Source organism: Canis aureus, chromosome 5 (genome assembly GCF_053574225.1).
Source record: "Canis aureus isolate CA01 chromosome 5, VMU_Caureus_v.1.0, whole genome shotgun sequence".
In the NCBI taxonomy this organism is placed as follows: Eukaryota; Metazoa; Chordata; class Mammalia; order Carnivora; family Canidae; genus Canis; species Canis aureus.
Window position 1 is genome coordinate 9817693 of NC_135615.1, and position 17324 is coordinate 9835016.

The window sequence follows — 17324 nt, forward strand, 5'->3', positions numbered from 1 at the left end:
AGTGTGTGGATGACCCGCAACTACCCACAAACTAGTGGAGATCTGTTGATAACTGACTTCCTAAACACTAATTTCCTTCTCAAATCTCTCTCCTTTTCTTTTGCTTCCCAAGCATATGGCCTCGGAATCATCTTTCTTTTTTCTTTTTCCTTCCTTTTTATCATAGACACATGCTTCATCTAGATAATACTGAAACGTGAAGAATACTCATAAGTAGAGCCTCATTTCCTGAGAAGTAGCCTTCTAAGTGAATCAAGATGCAATACAGAAGGTCTCTCTTTTTAGTGATGAAGATGAAATCCTTACAGCCTATCTACTCTCCAAAAGTCTGGAGACTTAACCATGAAAGCATCCATAAAATAAAAAACAAACAAGGTGAAAAATCAAATTGTAAGGAAGACGACGGAAATATGTATTTACCATAACATCATACACAGTCCTGGTTAAGGACATTGATATTTGCACTTGAATTTTTTAGTAGCCATGACAAAGCTGTGATGGAACTATCCTTGTCTCGTGGGAAGACAAACACTGGTTTCATTTTCACTCCGTGGTTCTGAGGGAAATTTGTTGTAGAGGGCAATAAACAACAAAATGAATGGCCCCAATAGAGTAAAAGAGGATTAAAATTGTTGGATATGCATAACTATTATTGAATTCCATGAAAGCCATGGGCAAAAATGCAACCTAAGATTGGGAACTCAGAATGATATAGCCCAGGTGTATGGCCATCTCCTAATCTGGCTTTGTGCTGAGATAAATCTTGAATAAGTGATTACTTCAAAAATGATTTTTCCTGTCTGGCTTGGTGATGAATTGAGGTGATTATTGATTGCCTAAAGGATGTGTTTTTTGCATTGTTGACTGACCGAAGATTCACATGCTTGTAGAATTAGTACCTTGGTATGTAGGTAGTGAAGACTGGGTTTTATTAGGTAAAAGGAGAATGTGACTTCATAATAAAGGGCCACCTCTGTCCAGGGGAAGGTCACAAGCAGGACCTGGGTGTTTCTCAGAAGCATTCTACTGTAACACACAGTCAGAGCCCCCAGATGCTGAACTATTGAGCAAGGAAGATAGTGTTTAAGGTAAGAGATAACAAGCAGCTACCCTTATGATTGGAGAATCTAAAGACTGCTTCCATAATATATTTATTTAGAAACATATTCTACCCTCTGCTTTTCCTCAAACAATCTGGTGTAGATTTTGGACTATTTTCAATTGTCTAAGACAGTGACAGCATTCTGATACGTGGCCCAGATTGGCAGTGACGAAGAATGTGGAGTGTTGACTCTAGCCCAGAGATGCTTTCCATGACTCTTCTTGTTCATTCATTATTAGAAATGTTATTAAGAGAGCTCATTTTTGAAAAGTTGTGCTGCCCTGAAGTCTGTTCTTGAGAGTCATTCACTGAAGGCCAGTCAGTTCAACATTTGCTGAGAGCAGGTCTCCCTTACTATCAGGAACTTCTAACTGAAAACATTGGAAATGTCATGGACGAGCCACCTCATCATCATGGAATCAGGTAGGCATACATTAAGTGATGACTGATTTTAAGTATTTCTGTTTTTTACCAATGGTATTTAAAGACTTAGGTTTTATGATGAAAAGTAAGGAGTAAAATTTTAAAAATTCAGTAACAAGAAGTTGTATAAAAACTGAGAGGAACCCCCCCCCCCCACTTCATGTACGAAGATCCATATATAAAGAAACCCATGGGGATCCCTGGGTGGCGCAGCAGTTTAGCGCCTGCCTTTGGCCCAGGGCGTGATCCTGGAGACCCGGGATCAAATCCCACGTCGGGCTCCCGGTGCATGGAGCCTGCTTCTCCCTCTGCCTATGTCTCTGCCTCTCTCTCTCTCTCTCTCTCTCTGTGACTATCATAAATAAGAAAGAAAGAAAGAAAAGAAAGAAAAAGAAAAGAAAGAAAAGAAACCCATGATACCAGAATGGAAATCAATAAGCCTGAGAGGAGGAGAAGGAATGAGAGAATAAGAATAAATCTGGGGCTTTTGATATCTAGAAGTGAAGGAAAGAATGGTGGCCTCTAGAAAGACACTTGGGGTCTATTACGTATAAGGTCCTGGGAGACAGTGCAGGGATTCAGGAAGTCAGATGCCAAGGACAGAGGAAGGCGTGAGTCTGATCCAGCTTGACTGTGGGAAGGGCAGCTGGGGAAAAGCTCTGGGCTCAGTTCATCACAGCCCCCAGAGTAAACTGGAGTGTTGGGGCACAGTTGCTACCATTTGGCACAGATACACAGCACTGGTGTTGGAGCCTCCAGCGTCTCTGCAGGCTTTACCCAAAACCATTCCATTTTCTTCTTCTTCTTCTTTTTTTTTTTTTAAGATTTTATTTTTAAGTAATCTCCACACCCAACTTGGTGCTCAAACCCACAACCCCAGACACAGAGAGTCACATGCTGTACCTACTGAGCCAGCCAAGCACCCCCCTCCCCACTTTCTTATTTGTAAAATGGGGATTCCACTTCCTCTTCTGCTTCCCCAAGCGTGTTCTGTGTTCTGTGGGGACCACAGACGATAATGTTTGCTTGAGGTTAAGGACACTTTGATCCTTCAGAGCCAAGCTTTGGCAGGACAAAGGAGCTGGTGGAAATGTTTGTCCCGGTGCTCCACAGCCCATTCATACCCCATGGCTCCCGCATTTGCATTGAATGCCTTTGTTAATTTCTTTTGCTTGGCATTGGACCCGGGCTGTTTAATACTGTAACCCTTCATTAGCCTTGGACAGGTTATCCATCCTTCCTAGCTCAGTTTTGTCCTCTTGGACATGGGGTTGGTGTTTCTTGCCATGTCGTTGTAAGGACAGAACGAGATAAGGTACATAAAAGCATCTGGTTTTTATCAGGAGTCGTAGCACATTCAGTAACTGTTAACGTTTTCTTCCCTTTTCCCATAGTCATGCTCTTTGAAGAAAAATTCTCTTGAAAGAGGAAATACTTCAGCCTTGTATCCCTCTCTTGCACAAAGAGAGAATTGAGAATCTTTCAAATTTTGGGGTAAAATATTTCAATTCATGGAAAGCATATTATGATAATAAATAATCTTGGGGCGCCTGGCTGGCTCAGTCAGAAGAGTACACGAGTCTTGATTGCAGGATTGTAGGTTCGAGCCCTACGCTGGGTATAGAAATTACTTAAAGAAAACTTTTTTTAAAAAGGTAGTAAATGATCTTAAGATTTCCAGTTTGGGAAGTGATTTAAATGTGACCTGATGCTGTATTGAAGACGTGGGGGAGGTGGTCCAGCATAGTGCCTGAGTTCAGACTTAGGAGCCAGACCGACTGGGCCCTACCACTTCCGGGCTCTCTGACCTTGGACAAATTAATTAATCTCTCTGTGCCTCAATGTCCTCTTTCATACAACATGGATAGTACCAGTACGTACCTCATAGGATTGCCCCCCCCACCCCAGAATAGTTTTGAGGATTAGATGAATTAATATACATAAAATCCCTAGAACAGTGCCTTTCACTATTGCTTCTGTTTTTTCTTATCGTTATGATTCTTTTGCTGCTGTTGATCCTAATGCTAAGAAGGTCAAGATTAATGCAAGTTTCAAGAGATACTTAATTGCGTAAAATATTTTCTTGGCATAAGCAATTATGAGGCTCCCCCCCCCCCCCTTTCTTCAGGGCTCAAGTATTTGAGTAGAGTGATAGGCAAATTCTGGCCTTATTCAGTGATGTACTTAGAGCGATTTGTCTTTTTTGATGTTGCTAAAGAAGTGCTTGCGGCAGTTAGTAGAGAGGCAGCAGGTTATCAGCCACACAGTCAGGTTTTCAGTGGTTGTGCTGTGTTTGGTTGCTCTCCTGTGGTCTCACTTTTTCCCAGTGCATTGTTGCACTTGGGGACATGATGATGCTCCTTGTTGCATTGTTGACATGTCCAAATTGAAGCCATATATATTCCTTTATTGTTGTTTACAGAGAAATGCATGTATCTGTTTCATCTAAGGAATTAGTGACATTGCCGAGCGGTTTGTCAACATTTTTAGAGGTAGGAGCTGTTGTTACCTGAATGCTCAGGATTCAGCTCAGAGTGTGTTACGTGAGCCTGGGCAAGGGGACCTGCTATGGGTCCAGTGGCCTGATGGAAGAGGAAGAGGCAGAGAGGGAAGGAAGCACAGGGAACTCCAAGGCTGGGCCCTGCCACCAAAGGTTCCAGCAAGCCCAGTTTTGTGAAACTTCTGGGAAGAACCATGTGCCCATGAAAGAATAAAAGGATGAGTTGGTGTCGAGTCCAACAGAGTTGGTCTACTCTGTCTGTAGAGTTACAGACAGATGAATGAATCTTTAAGTGATTCTTTTTGTGAATCTAATTCTTCATCGTGGTCTATTATTTTGAGATGTGCCATCAGCCCAGATCTTTTGCTCTTGGTTCTGGCTATGCATATATGTAAGGAACCCAGTGGGAATAGGAAAGCTTCAACTTTGTGAGGAAAACATTTCCTCCTTTTAGAGGCCTACAGTTTCCCCATTGTGTGCTGTCCCTACCACTGAAGAAGTACGTAAGTGATTTCTGTGAGGTGATTCTTAGCTTTGTGCCTGATATCTGAGACTGTACAGGATTGTCAGATATAATCCTTCATCTTAAATCTGCATAGAATCCTGTTCTCCTGATAACTGTTTTATGTTATCTATTTCAATTTTTTCTGTTCATACTGCTTTTTAAAATGTATTCAGGAAATGTTTCCTTATTTTCATTTTAGTGGGCCCTTTATTCATCACTAATAAAATGTGAACTATGTTCATTTTCAAATTTAAATATTGAAATGTAACTAGCCTACTTGTTACTATACTCTTTTATTCAGAGATTATAACAGAAAGAAGAGCTTCCTTTCTTCAATGACTAATTGGCTCCTTAGTCTAGAATAACTGACAGGGAGAAAATAGTCTTTTTGACACCTACTGATACCACTTTTTAGGTCACTGAGAGGAGCCCAGGGGTTCAGAGTCCTCTCCCTCAGTTCACTTGTGAGGTTTAAGTCAGATGTAGTTTGTGTAAGTGATTGAGAGATGAGATTCCCTTCAGGAGATAAGAACAACAGTCTAGGAGTTCAAGTTGTTTAAGGATGCAGTCAGCTGCCTTTGGGAATAATGAGTTTCCTGTTCCTGAAATTATCTGAGTATGTGCTGGGTCAGCATGTTTCAAAGTCTTTTTTCCACAGTGGTAGACAAGATGGATAAACATTCACAATCATAGCACACTCCCATGGGCAGAGTTGGGTTTGGGCAGCATTCCTGACACGCCAGCTATAAGTCCATCCCTCCTCCTCATTCAAGAATGAAAGGGACCCTGTGGCAGTGAATTTACTTACATTCATATGTAGAAGTAAGTTCTTAGAAAAAAATCTTTAATTACTATTTGTATTGAATGACCAAGTACACAGTTGATAATAATTCTCAGTTATTCAACGTGTGTGACTGAGGTTGACAGCTACTGGCCCCATGCCTGGTGTTGTCCAGAGGCTGACAGTCCCCAGGTGGGTAATAGGATTAGGCAGCTTCTAACTTTTTTAATCCTGAAGATTCTGTGTCATGACCAAAATTTGAGAATAATTTTTTTTCTTTCTTTTCTTTCTTTTCTTTTCTTCCTATCTAATCTTATCTTACTTATCTTATCTTATCTTATCATCTTATTTTATTTTATATTTGTGGATCCTGGACACAAAAGGAGAGTTTTCTTTCTAATGTTCCATTTTTCTTCTGAAATTTATTACAGTTGATGTGTATGGTTCAGAGACATAGAGACTTTGATTCATATGTCCTCGCCCCTTTTGCTTATTTAGCAGTAAGTGCTTGCTTGACTTCATACTAAATATCAAAAACATGGGGTAAAAAAAAAAAATCAGTTGAGAATGCACATGTATTCTGTTAATAAATTCCTCTTAAAGATTATATGCATGGAATCTCTTATACTATGTAATTGTACTTTATAATTTATTTTTTTTTGTACTTTATAATTTCATTCCCTCATTTTAAACACTCAAGTTAAGAACCCTCTTAAGAATCAAAATCCTTTTGCAAATGTAAACCTTTGAATTCTTGAAAATATATACACAGCTTCTATGTCCTCGTTGACATTAAATGAGAAGATTGTCACCAGTAATGAGGATTTTCTCTGCATCTGTTCCGCAAGCATGAAAGTAATCCTCACCAACCCACTGTTTTACTAGGCTGGACACTTGCCGGAAAAGCTGACAATATAAGAAGTGAAGCAGCTGTGCATGGTGAGCTGAAGTGGGACAGCTGCAGGCAAGATGGGCATAAGAAATGCTATAAGGACACACCAGAGCACAACTTGAAATGATTTGGCAAGGCAGTGAAATGCTAGGAAGCAGCCGTAATAGACTGGGCATTTTCCCAGAAGTTTTCAAAGAACCCAGCGGTACTTCACAAACGGTCACTTTGGCATATGCGTGAGACATTGTGACAGTCTCTAGCAGGTTACTCTGCTTACAAGGGTTGATGCCCAAGAAGGCTCTGGTGTCCCAGAGCCGAAGGATCCTTTTGATAACAGGGAGCTTGAGCTGAGACTGCGTATTAGGAGGGAACTTAAGGTTTTCTGATAAACATAAATTATGTTTCATTAATACAGCATGGAATTTCTTTGAAGCAGTTTGAGGACAAGGAGAGCCAGTGGGTATAATTTTTTATTACGACTGTGACATGTATGCAAAAGAACAAGTATGGCTCAAAGAGTAGTGGCGAACTATGCTGGATGTAAGCTTTTTGGGAGGGCACTGAGGGAGAAGCTTTAAAAGATTTTTGACAGTTTCCTTTGGCAAAAGCAGTAAAAGGAGTTGCAAGAAAAACAAGGAATGGGGCAAAGGATATTTGTTGTCCATGAACTGCTAATGCCATAGATTTTGATGCTGGCTTTTTATTTAAAAAGATCCAGTCAGTAATATCTTTGAGATTGGCTAAATTTACATTTTGATAGTAAACATTCATAGATATGAAAACAACAAACCAATGGGGAAAATAAACTGAAAGATGGTTTGCCACAGATCTGAAACCACAGGAGTCCGGGAGTTAGCATACTCAGCTGTATACAGAAAAATGGAAGGTAATACATTTAGAACATTAGGAAAATATTAGAAACATTTCGAAAAACAACAGGAAGAGTCTATGTTACATGTAAAAAATATTGAGCTCTAAACTTTTTTTTTTTTTTTTTTTTTAACGAAAGTCACAGAGAGAGAGAGAGGGGCAGAGACATAGGCAGAGGGAGAAGCAGGCTCCATACACCGGGAGCCCGACGTGGGATTCGATCCCGGGTCTCCAGGATCGCGCCCTGGGCCAAAGGCAGGCGCCAAACCGCTGCGCCACCCAGGGATCCCCCCCTTTTTTTTTTTTTAAGATTTATTTATTTATTTGAGAGGGAATGAGAACAGTGGGGAGGGGCAGAGGGAGAGGGAGAGAGAGTCCCAAGGAGACACCTCGGGAGTTGCGGAGCCAGATACAGGGCTCGGACCCGGGGCTGGATCTCATGACCCTGAGATCATGATCTGAGCTGAAACCAGTCATTTGCTTAACCAGCTGAGCTGCCCAGGCGCCCCAGGGGCCAAACTTCTTGTTAATATTTCAGAATAGGATCATTCAGACAGTTTCTAATGGGTATTGGGCTGACATGCTGCCAGTTGTATGTAATGACAGCAAGGAAATGCTGGGCAGTTCCAGGACAGGTATAAAGAAAATATTTCAAGATCCTACACTTGAAAAAAATTTTTAACTTATTTTTAAAAAATTATTTATTGAGAAAGACAGTGTTCTTGCACATGAGCAAGTAGGGGGAGGGGCAGAGGGAGAGAATCCTCAAGAAGACTCCTCACTGGGTGTAGAGCCCTACTTGGGCCTGATCTCATGACCCTGAGATCATGACCTGAGTTGAAACCAGTAGTCAGTCACTTAACTGAGCCACTCAAGTGCCCCCAATTTTTTTAACTTTTAATTAAAGTATAGATGACATGCAATGTCATTCTAGTTTCAGGTGCATAACATAGTGATCTGATGTACTGTACATTACACTATGCTCGCCACAATAAGTATAGTTACTGTTGGTCACCAAACATTACTACAATATTGTTGACTATATCCTCTATGTTGTATTTTTCACCCTCATGACTTCTTTATTTTACAGCTGAGAAATTGTACCTCTTAATCTCCTTTACCCAACTCCCTACCCACCTCCCCTCTGGCAACCATCAGATTGTTCTCTGTATTTGAATCTGTTTCTGGTTTTTGTTTGATCATATTTTTGTATTTTTAGATTCCACATGTGAGATCATAAAGTATTTGTCTTTCTCTGTCTAATTTATTTCACTCAGCATAATGCCTGCAAGATCTATGTTGTCACAAAATGGCAAGATTTTATTCTTTGTGTTGGCTGGCTAATATACCATTGGATATATACACACCACATCTTCTTTATTGATTCATCTGTCTTTAGATACTTAGGTTGCTTCCATATCTTGGCTATTGTAAATAATGCTGCAATAAACATAGGGGTGTGTGTATCTTTTTGAATTGTGATTTCATTTTCTTTGGGTAAATACTAGAACTGAACTTACTACATCATATGGAATTTCTATTTTTAATTTTTGAGGAACATCCATACTGTTTTCCAGAGCAGCTGTACCAATTTACATTTCCACCAGCAGTGTGCAAGGGCTCCCTTTCCTCCAAATCCTTGCCAACACTTGTTATTTCTTACATTTTTTATAATGACCATTCTGACTGGTATGAGGTGATATCTTATTGTGGTTTTAATTTGCATTTCCCTGATGATTAGTGATATTGAGCATCTTTTCATGTGTCTGTCTGTTGGCCATCTGTGTGTCTTCTTTGGAAAAATGTCTATTCAGGTCCTCTGCCCATTTTTTAATCCAATTTTTTTCAGTATTGAGTTATATTAGTTATTTGTATATTTTGGATATTAACCCCTTATTGGATATCACTTACAAATCTCTTCTCCCATTCCATAGGTTGCCTTTTTGTTTTCTTCACTGTGCAAAAGGCTTTTATTTTGCTTTTGTTGACTTTGAGGAGATGGATCAAAAAAATATTGCTAAGACTAATATGTAACAGATTACTGTCTGTGTTTTCTTTTAAGAGCTTTATGACTTCAGTCTTACATTTAGGTCTTTAATCCATTTTGAGTTTACTTTTGTGTATGGTATAAGATAGTGGTCCAATTGCATTCTTTTGCATGAAGCTCTTCAGCTTTCCCATAAAAAAGAAGTCATTTCCTCATTCTACATTCTTGCCTCCTTTGTTGTAGATTAACTAACTATATAAGTATGGGTTTATTTCTGGATTCTCAGTCCTATTCTATTGATCTGGGTGTCTGTTTTTGTGCCAGTACCATACTGTTTCGATCACTGTAGCTTAATGCAGTATAGTTTGAAATTTGGGATTATGATACCTCCAGCTTTGTTTTTCTTTCTCAAGATTGTTTTGGCTATTTGGAATATATTTTTAAAAGATTTTATTTATTTATTCATGAAAGACACACACAGAGGCAGAGACACAGGCAGAGACAGAAGCAGGCTCCCCACAAGGGCCCAATACGGGACTCGATCCCGGGACTCCAGGATCATACCCTGGGCCAAAGGCAGACGCTCAACCACTGAGCCACCCAGGCATCCCTATTTGGAATCTTCTGTGGGTCTATATAAATTTTAGGATTGTTTGTTCCAGTTCTGTGAAAAATGCTTTTGGTATTTTGATAGGGGTTGCATTGAATCTGTAGATTGCTTTGGATAGTATGGACATTTTAATAATATTAATTCTTCCCATCTATGAGCATGGTATAGCTTTCCATTTATTTGTGTCATCTTCAATTTCTTTCATCAATGTCTTATGGTTTTCTGGGTATAAGTCTTTCTCTTCCTTAGTTAAATTTATTTCTAGGTATTCTTTTTTATATAACTGTAAATGGGATTGTTTTCTTGATTTCTCTTTCTGCTAGTTCATTACTGGTGTATAGAAATGCAATAGATGTTTGTATATTAATTTTGTATCCTGAAAATTACTAAATTTGCTTATTATTATTATTTTTTTGTTTGATAAAGAAAGAGAGAGAGAGAGAAAGAGAGAGAGAGAGAGGATATAGGCAGAGGAGAACAGAGAGGGAGGAAAGAGAGAATCTCCAGCAGACTAAGTGTGGAACATGATGTAGGGTGAAACCAAGAGGTGAATGCTTTACCAGTTGAGCCACCCAGACGCCCCTGAAACCAAGAGGTGAATGCTTTACCAGTTGAGCCACCCAGATGCCCCTGAATTTACTCATTTCTAGCAGTTTTTTTAAGAGTCTTTAGGTTTTATACATGGTGTTATGTCATCTACAAATAATGACTATTTTACTTTTTCCTTACTATTTTGGATGTCTTATTTCTTTTTCTTATCTTGATTGCTGTGGTGATGGCTTCCAGTATTGTGTTGAATAAAGTAGCAAGAGTAGACATCACATCTTTGTCTCTTTTTTTTTTTTTGTAGTTTTATGGTTTTATTAACACAAATATGACACGCACATAAGCTGTTTATTCATTTTCTTCGCTACGCAGCCTGGCATTGGGATTGGTGACTCTGATGGCCAGCTGGGCTGCTCTTTCCACAATGGCTTTGCAGTTCTTGGAGGATACATTGTGAGCAATCTCTGCACAATAAGATTTGTTGCACATCAGCAGCACTTCAAGCTCCTTGACATTGTGGACTAGGAACTTCCGGAAGCCACTGGGCAGCATGTGCTTTGTTTTCTTGTTGGTCCCGTAACCAATGTTGGGCATCAAGATTTGGCCCTTGAATCTTCTGCGTACCCTATTGTCAATGCCTCTGGGTTTCCGCCAGTTGCGCTTAATTTTGACATATTGGTCTGACTGGTGCTGGATGAACTTCTTGGTCCTCTTTTTAATGATCTTGGGCTTCACCAGAGGTCTGAGGGCAGCCATATGCCCAGCGATCGATGGCTGCCACCTCCGCAGGCGGCGCCGAGGAAGAGAGGGGCACATCCTTGTCTTGTTCTTGATCTTAGAGGAAATATTTTCAGCTTTTTACTATGGTGTATAACGTTAGCTCTGGGTTTGTCCTATACGGCCTTTATTATGTTGAGATATGATTCTTCTATCCTCTATATCCACTTTTTTGAGTTTTTAAAAAAATTTTATTTATTCATGAGAGACAGAAAGAGAGAGAGAGAGAGGAGAGAGAAAGAGGCAGAGACACAGGCAGAGGGAGAAGCAGGCTCCATGCATGGAGCCCAACACGGGACTCAATCCCCAGTCCCCAGGATCATGACCTGAGCTGAAGGCAGATGCTTAACCAACTGAGCCACCAAAGTGCCCTGATTATATGATTTTTATCATTCATTTTGTTAATGTGGCATATCACATCAATTTGTGAATACTGAACCATCCTTGCATCCCTGGAATAATTTTATTTGATCATGGCGAATATCTTTTTAATGTATTGTTGAATTTGGTTTGCTACCATTTTGTTGATAATTTTTGCATCTTTGTTCATTAAGGACATTGGCCTGTAATTTTCCTTCTTGTAGTGTCTTGGTCTGGTTTTGGTACCATGGTAATCCTTGCCTCATAGAATGAATTTGGAAGCTTTCCTTTCTCTTTAATTTTTGGGAATAGTTTGAGAAGGGTAGGTATTAACTCAGTAAATGTTTGGTGGAATTCAGCAATGAGGCTGTGTGGTCTTTAGCTTTTGTTTGTTGTGAGTTCAAATTTTCTATTTCTATCTATTTCAGTCTTGGAAGATTGTATGTTTCTAGGAATTTATCTATTTTTCCTAGGTTGTCCAGTTTGTTGGTGAATAATTTTTTGTAGTAGTCTCATAATCCTTTGTATTTTTGTGGTGTCATTTATAGCTTCTCTTTCATTTCTGATTTTAAATGAGTTCTTTTTCTTGATGACTGTGGTAAAGGTTTTATCAGGTTAGTTTATCTTTTCAAAGAATGAGTTCTTGATTTCATTGATCTCTTCTATTTTTTTTTTTTGTCTCTTTCATTTATTTCTTCTCTGATCTATATTAGTTCTTTCCTTCTACTAATTTTGGGCTTTGTTATTCTTTTTTCTAGCTTCTTTGGGTATAAGTTTTGTTGCTTATTTGAGATTAATCTTGTTTCTTGAAGTAGATCTGAATTGCTCTAAACCTTCTTAGAACTGCTTTTACTGTATCCCAAAGATGTTGAACTGTTGTGTCTCCATTCTGATTTGTATCTGGGTATTTTGTGACTTTCTCTTTGATTTCTTGGTTGACTCATTGGTTGTGTAGTAGCATGTCATTTAGCCTCTTGTTGTTTTTTCTAGTTTTTTTTTTTCTTGTAACTAATTTCTAGTTTCACACCATTGTAGTCAGAAAAGATGCTTGATATGATTTCAGTCTTAAGTTTGTTGAGATTTGTTTTGTGGCCTAACATGTAATCTGTTCTGGAAAATATTTACATGTACACTGGAAAAGAGTGTATATTCTGCTATTTGGGGATGGACTGTTCTGTATATATCTGTTAAGTCCATCCGGTCTAATGTGAAGATCTTAGACATTGAATTGTGCATTTGTGTGCATGTGTTCATTTGTACTTTGGTATCAGGGCTGTAAGAGCTGGGAAAGGTAAGAGAGGGATAATTAGATGCCAAACCATGAGGAGAAATTAAAACCAAACAAGACTCTTCATTCTTGAAAGATGAAGCTCTGATTTAAAAAACAAAAACAAAAACAAAACAAACAAAAAAACAGGATACAACATAGGCTAAATGTTTAGACTTCTTATTAAAAAAATAATTTCACCCAATGCGGGGCTTGAACTCACGACCCCGAAATCAAGAGTCACACTGAGCCAGCCAGGCACCCCTGTTTAGACTTCTTTATCACACTCTGCAGAAGTGACCAAAAGATAGCTGTTAATCCCTGAGAGGAAAGTTCATGATAAAAGAAAGTAACCTCAGTTTCACATTTATAAAGCAGTTGCACCTTTGTTATTCACTTGACCCTAACACAACTCTGAGAGGAGAGAGGGCTCAGTGTTGTTATTCATATTTGACAGATGAGAAGAGGGCTCTGAATGAGAAAGTGACTTGACTAAGCTGACACTCTTGAGGGGTCAAGAGCAAACCCACCTCTGACTTAGGTCCTGGGTTCTTATTCCTCCTCAGCATTTAGAAAAGTCAGGAACATCAGTAGGTACTTGCACATCAAGTCTCTCTGTGGTGACTTACCAGGTAACAGCAAAGTACAGGTAATAAAGTAAGAATGAAAATGTGAATACTGTTATGATCTTAAAGGAAAGCTTGACTCTTTGCGGTATTAGCATAGCTTTGAAGAGCTGAGATCATAGGGAGTAATCTCTCATCTCCTAGCACCCTTTGTTAGAGGCTGAGGGTGGAATAGTCTAAGTTTATTGACTTGATCAGATATAAAGTTTCCTCATTTTCAGTTATACTGTGCTATAATGTAAAATAAGCTTTTGCTCTTGTGTGTGTGTGTGTGTGTGTGTGTGTGAGAGAGAGAGAGAGAGAGAGAGAGAGAGAGATGGCCTTTATTAGGCAAAAAGCAGAAGGATCCAAAAGATTAGTCTTGTGTGAAAAAAGAACTGCAGGTAACATGGTAGGTAATTACACATTGTTCATTTCCTGGGTTAATGCCAGAATTTTCAGACACAGATGATACATCTTTAAAGATTATTGGACCATCTGTGTCTGTTCAGATGCCTGGTGAGAATCCCAAGTGTTCCAACAAGGGTCAACATGGTGGGTTAACCCTGGCTAATTTCAGGTTATAGTTACAGATCCCTGCATAGAGACCCTAGGAGCCATATTCAGGTCTGGAGGAATTCACAAATTAGGCAGCTTCAATATGAGAACAGATACTCTTAGTATTTTAGAGGCCCTGTTGTAATATCTATGTTTATCAGCTCATTCCTGCCCTACCCCCACCACTGACACTGTTGTTTGTTCGTTTTCTGTGTGTTTAGATAAACTGACAAGTCTTGACTTGTCAGCACTTTTTTTCTTTTTTAAGATTGGTGGACATTGTTGATATGATAGCCAATATTTGTTTTATCAGTTAAGTAAAAGACTACATTAGAAATAAAATGATCAGAACAGGGTAATTCCCTAATTTTTAGTTGCTGTCATCTTTTGGTAAATAAAGCCAAAATGTGCACACTTGGGGTTTGAAGGCTACTATTCCTGGCAAAGGAAGTGAACAGACCTTCTAGTTATCAGTAAGGAAACAGGTTAAAAGAAGCTAATAGTTGAAGTTATAAGAAAAGTTTAATTAAAAGTGAAATTGCTTCTTAAGTAGAGCAGTTTGAAGACAGTGAAAAATTTAGTAGCTAAAAGTTGAGTATTTTATTTTATTTTTTCCTTTTTCTTTTTTTTTTAAAGTAAGCTCTAGGCCCAATGTGGGGCTTGAACTCATGGCCCTGAGATCAAGAGTTGCATGCCCCACCAACTGAGCCAGTCAGGTGACCCAAGGTTGAGTATTTTATACAGGAAATATATGTGGATGTTTGTATAGGGTATTCGGTAGAGTATTTCCTTTTTTGGCATTTTTATTATATCTTTTGAATTAACTATAGCACAGGGATTGGCAAACTATGGCCTATGGGCCAAATGTGGCCTATGGTCTGTTTTTATAAGGGCCTTGAGCTAAGAGTGCTTTCTGCATACATGTGTGGGAATGGCTAACAATTTTTTTTAAAGAAGAATATTCCGTGACTTGTGAAAATTATATAAAATTCACATTTCAGTGTCCATAAATGTTCTATTGGAACACAGCCATTCTCATTTGTTTGCATATTGCCTATAGCTCATTTTGTGCTACTGTCAAGCAGAATTGACTAGTTGTGACAGAGACCATATGGCCCACAAAGCCTAGAATTTTTATTATATATCCCTGCTATGGCAAAATAATATTAATATCTGAAATTAGGGTTCTTCCCCTTTTTCCTGTGATTTTTTAAAAAATAGTAACATTTTAGCAAACAGAATGTGATTTTTGTTAAATGAAAGGGTCAACATTTTTTCAGTAGAGTGAATCTCTTTATAAGACAATAGAAAACAGGTCCCAAATAGCCACAGCCTTTTACCAAACACCAAGTGTTTCCATTAAATATCTATCTCAATAGCCAAGGCTCACTCCAGTGGATATTGTTTTCCCCTGGGCATGCCCACAGATTGCAGAAATGTTCACCAACAGTTCTTTACATTCTTTTATGCTCAAGAGATTTTTCCCTCCCCTGGAATCTGAACTGGTTCTCAACTTTCACCAACAGAATATGTTGATTGTGATGCCATGTGACTTCCAGATACAGGCCTTTTGAAGTCTTGAAGCTTCTGTTTTACCTCCTGGACAACAAGCCACCAAATAGAAGAGGCTTGAGCTGGACCAGGAGAAGTGACATAGTGGAGAAGGAAGGAGCCACCCAGCTGAAAGCTGTCCTAGAGACCCAGAAGTAAGAGTGGGTCATCTTGGATGGCTGAGAGTATAGGGGAACACTTCATGCCTGAGCCCCTACTCAAATTCGGACCCTCATAATTGTGAGCCAATAAAATTGGGGTTGTTTTAAGCACTGAGTTTTGGAGTGTTCTGTTGTACAGTATTACCTAAGTGAAATAGTTTGGGGATATATATGACTTTTTTTTAATTTTTTTATTTATTTATGATAGTCACACACACACAGAGAGAGAGAGAGAGAGGCAGAGACATAGGCAGAGGGAGAAACAGGCTCCATGCACCGGGAGCCCGATGTGGGATTCGATCCCGGGTCTCCAAGATCGCGCCCTGGGCCAAAGGCAGGTGCTAAACCGCTGCGCCACCCAGGGATCCCTATATATGACTTTTTATTATAAAAAATAAAAAGAAAAATATTCTCTAATATAGGATATTAATAAACTGGATGTTGCATGCTTGAGTTCCTGGTACATGTGGTTCATTTGAAAAATTAAATACTTATTTTTATGATTAAAGGAGTGCTTGGGTGCCTGGCTGGCTCAGTCAGTAGAGCATGCAACTCTTGATCTCAGGGTTGTTAGTTCAAGCCCCACTTTGAGTGTAGTAGAGCTTACTTTAAAAAAAAAAAGTAATATATGGTCATTGGAGAAAATTTAGAAAAAGAAAATTCTAAAGCACAGTATTTAAATTACTCATAAATCTGCCATCTAGACTAGAGGATCGTTGCTAGTTCCAGCCTTTTCTTTACAAACAGAATCTTATTTTGTAAAATTATAAATATATATATATATAGTTTTGTGCTCTGCTTTGTTTTTGTAATATTATACCATCATTAAATATATTTCAAAAACATAGTTTTTAAAAAATATTTTATTTATTTATTGATGAGACACACACACACACACACACACACACACACACACAGAGACAGGCAGAGACACAGGCAGAGGGAGAAGCAGGCTCCATGCAGGGAGCCTGACGTGGGACTTTATCCCGAGTCTCCAGGATAGGCCCTGGGCTGAAGGCAGTGCTAAACTGCTAAGCCACTCGGGCTGTCCCAAAAACATAATTTTTAATGAACACAACAGCTTATTTAAGTGGACTACAAAAAATTCACATAATTCAAATATATGGTCTTCATTTTCTATTTTTAGGTTTGCTAGTTAGAGAAATTTTTTTAAAAGCAAACTTTTAAAAAACAGCTTTATTGAGCTATAATTCACATGCCATACAAATGTACTATGTAAAAAACCATTTAAAGTATACAATTTGGTGTTTTTTAAGTATTTTCACAGGCTTCTATATTATCACAATCTAATTTTAGAACATTTCATCTTCTCTAAAAGAAACCAAACCTCCTCTCCCTTCCAACCCCTACCCCTAGCCCAAGGCAACCACAAATCTGCTTCCTGCCTCTGTAGATTTATATGTGGTCTTTTGTGACTGGCTTCTTTCACTTAGCATAATGTTTTCAAGGTCTATCTATGTTGTAGTATGTGGCAGTACTTCATTCCTTTTTATTGTCAAATAATATTCTATTGTATGGATAAACCACACTATCTTTGTCCATTCATCAATTGATAGATACTTGGATTGTTTCCCCTTTTTGGTTATTATGAATAATGTTCTGTGTGGACCTTTGTTTTCATTTTTTCTTGGATATATACCTAAAAGTGAAATTCTTGGGTCATATGGTAACTCTGTGTCTAACTTCCCAAGGAATTGCCAGGCATTTTCCCAAAGCAGTTGAGTCACTTTACCTTATCACCACGGATGTATGAGGTTTCTGATTTCACTGGTCCTTGCTGATGCTTGCTGATGTCCTGTTGATTTACA

General features: G+C 38.8%; 1 protein-coding gene, 1 long non-coding RNA gene and 1 pseudogene across 2 annotated transcripts in view; 2 read left to right on the plus strand and 1 right to left on the minus strand.

Annotated features, from left to right (window-relative positions):
- PIP4K2A (phosphatidylinositol-5-phosphate 4-kinase type 2 alpha) overlaps window positions 1–17324 on the plus strand; it is a 178405-nt gene that overhangs the window by 22714 nt on the left and 138367 nt on the right. The window lies entirely within an intron of this gene.
- LOC144313675 (uncharacterized) lies at window positions 170–15603 on the plus strand. The gene is made up of 4 exons (XR_013379301.1): window positions 170–1088; window positions 1342–1525; window positions 6197–6250; window positions 15310–15603. It is a non-coding gene; the product is annotated as an uncharacterized LOC144313675 (long non-coding RNA).
- On the minus strand, window positions 10496–10988 carry LOC144313674 (large ribosomal subunit protein eL32 pseudogene; annotated as a pseudogene).